The sequence below is a fragment of the Rhinopithecus bieti genome, unplaced genomic scaffold (genome assembly GCF_001698545.2).
Source record: "Rhinopithecus bieti isolate Rb0 unplaced genomic scaffold, ASM169854v2 scaffold_31734, whole genome shotgun sequence".
NCBI lineage: Eukaryota > Metazoa > Chordata > Mammalia > Primates > Cercopithecidae > Rhinopithecus > Rhinopithecus bieti.
Window position 1 is genome coordinate 78,204 of NW_016813597.1, and position 5,966 is coordinate 84,169.

Below are 5,966 nucleotides of genomic sequence, written 5' to 3' on the forward strand. Positions count from 1 at the left end.
AGGAGCCTCGAGACCACCGGGGTGGGCCCCCAGTCTTCCCCTGACACTCAGACCAGGGGACGGGACCTGGCTGCACCAGGGGGGAGTCACCTCCACCTCCAGTAGTAGTGGACTCTGGGCACTCCAGACCTGGGGTCGTAGTGAGTTTCGTTGATTGACTGAGCAATGGTGGCTGAGTTGCAAGCAAATGGGTTTCATCACCTTAAATGGTTTTGAACCAATGAAGCTGTATTCCTTTAAAAAGACGGATAGCCTATTGTGTGAACTATAGAATCTGTGGACAGATTTATATTGGGTTCATACTGTCATGCACGCAGACTCCTACGAGTTCCCCTAAGTTATTAAAGGCCTTTTGATATGAGAGTTGAAAAGTTCCATAAAGTATGGCCTTTGTGGATTAGCACAAAGTCAAGACAAAGCGATTGGACAGAATTTGTGAAGGAATCAGCCCCCAGATTATCAATGAGCCCCTGCACCCCCGCCCCCTGGTGGCACTCCTGAACAGCCGCAACTGCTCTGTGAAGATGCCCATTCTGAAGGACCTGGCCACCGTGGCCTTCTGTGATGCACAGTCCATGCAGAAGATCCACAAGGAGGTTCTAAATAAAACCATGAGTGCCATGATGTACCACACCATCACTCTCACCAGGGAGGACCTGGAAAAGTTCAAGACCCTGAGAGTGATTGTGAGGATAGACAGTGGTTACAACAACGTGGACATCAACGCCGCCAGCGAGCTCGGAATTGCTTTGTGCAACATATCGTCTGCAGAGGTGCAAGAGACAGCCGACTCCACCATCTGGACCTACTCAACCTGTACCAGAGGAACATGTGGCTGTACCAGGTACTGCGGGAAGTCACGCGAGTTGAGAACGTGGAGCAGATCTGTAAGGTGGTCTCAGGAGTAGCCCACCTCCATGGGGAGACACTGGACCTCATACAGCTTCAGTCACACAGAGAAGGCTGTTGCAGTTCAAGTCAAGGCCTTCGGATTCAGCATTCTATTTTTTGAACCCTACTTGCAGGATAGGATCCAGCGGTCCCTGGGTATGCAGAGGGTCTACACCCTGTGGATTTGCTGCATCAGAGCGACTGAGTCTCCTTGCACTTCAATCTCAACAAACATAACCACCACCTCATCAATGACTTTACCATAAAGCAGATGAGGCAGGGAGCATTCCTTGTGAATGCAGCCCATGGTGGCCTGGTGGAGGAGAAAGCCTTAGCATAGGCCATCAAGGAGGGCAGGATACAAGGGATGTGCACGAGTTGGAGCCCTTTAGCTTTGCTCAGGCTCCATTGAAAGATGCACTAAATCTCATCTGCACTCCTCACACTGCCTGGAACAGCAAGCAGGATTGCTGGAGATTAGGGAGGCAGCTGCCACTGAGATCTGCCGAGCCATCACAGGTGGCATCCCAGAAAGCTTAAGAAACTGTGTGAACAAGGAATTCTTTGTCACATCAGCACCTTGGCCACTAATAGACCAGCAAGCAATTCATCCTGAGCTCAATGGTGCAACATACAGATATCAGGCATCATGGGCATGGCTCCAGGAAGATTTCCTGCACCCATAGAAGGGGTAATCCCTGGAGGCATCTCAGTGACTCACAACCTTCCAACAGTGGCACATCCTTCCCATGTTCCCTTTCCCAACCAACCAACAAAACACGGGGACAATCAAGAGCACCTCAACGAAAAATACCAGAGAACGCTGGAAGGTAATCATTCAGATACACTTGAGACCAAGAGACGGTGAAAAATAGATGAACTAAGAAAAATAATCTGACGGTCTTTGTAACTGATTCTGAATATACGCATCATTGATGTTGTAGTGTTAAATCTACAAGAGCTAGAAAACTGAAGATGTCATCTGCTTACCAAAAAGCTGAAAAACTAGGATGTGACTTATTAATGACCAACTGCTGTTATTGTGTGTTAAGTTTTTCATATGTGCATAAAATTGCAAAGAACAAATAGAGCTTTTTCCTTCATTAGTCCTTTGGGCACAGCAGGTCTTGAACACCCTACTCTAGAATGTTGCATCGAGAGTTCAAACATTAAATTTAAAAAAAAATAAGAGGAAATCCCTATCTTGTGACTTGAGTCCCTTCAATGTACGGGGACTGGTTACCTCTTTTTGCTAATAGGAAGATCACATTACTACAAAATGGGGAGAAAACTGTTTGCCTGTGGTACACACCTGCACTCATAGGATTGAAGACAGTACAGGCTCCTGTGCAGAAAAACTCTGTCACATCTGAACTGCATACTGAGTGGGTAAGTTGGTTGTAAGTTCACTAAAACCCTCTAATGATGCCAAAACAAACAAACAAACAGAAAGTATTAAGTTTCACAAGCTCTTTGTATTCAAATCTATTTTCTCAGTTTCAGATCCTCTGCTATTCTATTGAGTGGAAAGTCTTCAGCTAAAAGGGTTCAAAAAGAATAATGTTGCATTTCCTTATGTCGCAGGAAACACTTTTAATGATAACTTGTCAGATTGTCTACGACCAAACCAACTTTTTTAGACACTGATAAAGTACTGTTTTCTTCACATTATAATTTATACAAGCACACTTCAGATGTATTAGATGTGACTGACTTTAACAAAGTCTATTAGATTTGTATCAACTAGGTACATGTTCTATTCATGGTCTTTTGTCAAACATTGCCTTTTCATTTAAAAAAAAATGCCCTATTTTGAGCTTTTGTATAGGTATATTCCTATTTTTGTGACCAAAAAAATAAAAACTTTAAAATTGTCTCAAACAGAAAAATAATGGCTATCAGAAGCATGTTTTGTCTTAGTGTGAGTTACGGTTATTGTATTTGTTTATTGTAAAAGTGGACACTTAGTGTTCAGTGCAGTTTTCAATAAAAAGTAATTTTCAAAAAACTGCTTAATAAACAAAAACAGAACATAGACAATGAAAGAAAATTAGAACAAGTGATGCATGAGGAAAATGAGATATCAATAAAAACCAACAAAAATTGTGAATCTAAAGAACACAATAACTGTATTAAAAATTTAATCAACAGTCACAAAAGCAGGCTTAATAAAGCAGAAGAGAGACAGAGAGAAGGCCACAGACAGAACATGAGGTGGAGGGGGAAGAAGAGAAAAACAGAGGGTAAGAAAGAGAGCAAGAACAATAGAGACTTGGAATGAAAGTGCTCTGCTCTTGTAGACAGGTCCCTTTTGAGAAGGCCAAGATAGGGTGGAGGGTGCTTGAGCCGGGACAGAACAGGGTGGCAGGGCCGCCCATGCGGGAGGACAAATGGAGCCCTGAGAAGTGTCTTTTCCTGAATTGGTTGGTTGCTTTGGGGGTGCGTTTTGTAAGGTCATTAATTTGTTGGCTCCTCCCTGTCCTCTTGGTGTGGTGGGCCCCGAGATTTGTAAAGTGTGCCCATCCATCTGGCGGGAGCCATGGCACCAGCATGCCCACGGGTCCTGAGGCTTGGGTCTCTCTTGTGTCCTCCGGACTAGAGTTTACATGAAGCTGGTAGCAATGGTAATCCAGGTGCACAGGGACAGGTTTCCTCATTGTTGGCAAAGGTAATGTCCTTTCCCCAGGGAAAGCAGCCCATGCATCCTGGAGTGGAGGTCTTGACTGGCATCTGTAGGACCCGCTGTCCCTGCCTGGCCATTCCCCCAGCTTTGGACCAGATGAGTGAATAGAATTGCCTGGGTCTTTCAAGAGTGGGAAGACACCTGGGACAGCAGGGAACCTGCACCCACCCCTTCGAGGTTGGGTACGGGTATGCCCCATCCTGGCTGGAGCCCAGATTTTGGTGGGTCTGCCACAAGGTGGAAGAGGTGGGATGCTGCTGCCTGGCAATGCTGCAGTGGCAAACCCCCATGAAGAGGTCCCAGGCTGCGGCCGGGGCGCAGGCGGGTGAAAAGGGAGAGCAGAGTCAAGGGGCAGTTGGGAAGCAAAGCAACAAAAGGGGGAAAGAGGGAGGGAGCAGGAAGCCAAAAGCCTACAGCATCTGGTATTCATAGGTGGAATCCCATACCAAGTACTAACCAGGCCTGACCCTGCTTAGCTTTACAAGATCATAGGAGATTGGGTGCATTCAGTGTGCTATGGCCGTAAACACCAGTGAGAGGTGACAATCGTGTTAGCAGCCCTCACTCTGTCTCAGCACCTCCTCAGCCTCAGCGAGCTTGAGGAGCCCTTCAGCCTGCCACTGCACTGTGGGAGCTCCTCTCTGGGCTGGCGGAAGCTGGAGCTGGCTCCCTCTACTTGCAAGAAGGTGTGGAGAGAGAGTCCTTGGTGGGAACTGGGGCTGCGTGTGGCGCTCGTGGTCCAACCCAAGTTCCGGGGTGGGGGAGGGCTGGGCAGGCCCGCACTCTGAGCGGTTGGCCAGCACTGCTGCCCCAGGCAGTGAGGGGCTTAGCACCTGGGCGAGCATCTGCAGAGGGTGCACTGGGTTCCCCAGCACTGCCAGCCCACCCACGGCATGCTCAAATTCTCGCCACCTCAACCGCCTCCCAGTGGGGTAGTGCTTGGGACCCACAGTCCACCATGCCCAAGCCCCCCCCCACCGGTGGACTCCCGTGCGCCAGAGCCTCCCTGACGGGCACCACCCCCTGCTCTGCAGCACGCAGTCCCATAGGTCACCCAAGGGCAGAGGAGTGTGGGTGCATGGCATGGGACTGGCGGGCAGCTCTGCCTGCAGCCCTGGTGCAGAATCCACTAGGTGAAGCCAGCTGGGTTCCTGAGTCAGGTGGGGACTTGGAGAACTTTTGTGTCTAGCTAAAGGATTGTAAATGTACCAATCAGCACTCTGTCTCTACCTCAAGGTTTATAAATGCACCAATCAGCACCCTGTCAAAACGGACCAATCAGCTCTCTGTCAAAACGGACCAATCAGCTCTCTGTAAAATGGACCAATCAGCAGGATGTGGGTGGGGTCAAATAAGGGAATAAAAGCAGGCTGCCCCAGGCAGCACCGGCAACCCGCTAGGGTTCACTTCCACATTGTGGAAGCTTTGTTTTTTCACTCTTTGCAATAAATCTTGCTGCTGCTCACTCTTTGGGTCCACACCGCCTTTATGAGCTGTAACACTCACCATGAAGGTCTGCACCTTCACATCTGAAGCCAGCAAAACCACGAACCCACCAGAAGGAAGAAACTCCGGACACATCTGAATATCTGAAGGAAGAAACTCTGGACACACCATCTTTAAGAACTGTAACACTCACCACAAGGGTGTGCAGCTTCATTCTTGAAGTCAGCGAGACCAAGAACACACCAATTCCAGACACACCAGCAGTGGCACCAGGCTGCCACAGAGCCTGGCCCAGCCACACCTGCCCGATCCCACATGTCACTGCCACCCAGGGCTGTGGGGCTCGGATCAGAGACCCCTGAGCTGCTCACCTGTGGCCGGGCTGGGCTGCTCTCCCCCTCTATAACGGAGCACTGCCATCCTGAAAACTCTTAAGAGTTATGTGCCTTAGTCTCCCCATCTGCAGCGTGGGTGCTCCCTCCTACCTCCAACCTGATACCCAGAGCCAGCTGAGCCAGACAGTGAGCTCCGTGGGTCAGGCATCCAGAGCCATGTCAGTGGCCCAGCCTCTCCTCTACCCTAAGGGAACCCTGACCATCAGTGTGACCCTAGGGAAGTTGTCCCCAAGTCCTTTGTCCCTCACCTGCCTATAAAGGGCAGGGTTTGGTGGGTGGGAATCAGGTCCCACCCCAGACCAGCCCTACGTGCCTGGAGTGTTCTCACCTGTGTCTTCAGCCTTAGCCTCCCATCTCCTTCATCTCCTGAAATGCAGGAGATGGTGCGTGTGCGCTATGGCCCTGTAATGGCCCACGTCCAGGTGCCTGCTGCTACTCAGCTGAGGGCAGTGTCCTTCTGTGCTGGGGCTCAGCCTTTGACTATCTCCAGGAGGGCCCTGGCTGGCCCTCACTGGTGGGATTGGAGCCCCTCATTCAGGCAGCAACTCCTG

The 5,966-nt window shown here is 49.7% G+C and overlaps 1 pseudogene; it reads left to right on the forward strand.

The window, feature by feature from the left end:
• The first annotated feature begins 383 nt into the window (after positions 1 to 383).
• On the forward strand, positions 384 to 1,759 carry LOC108513100 (C-terminal-binding protein 2 pseudogene; annotated as a pseudogene).
• Positions 1,760 to 5,966: the final 4,207 nt, after the last annotated feature.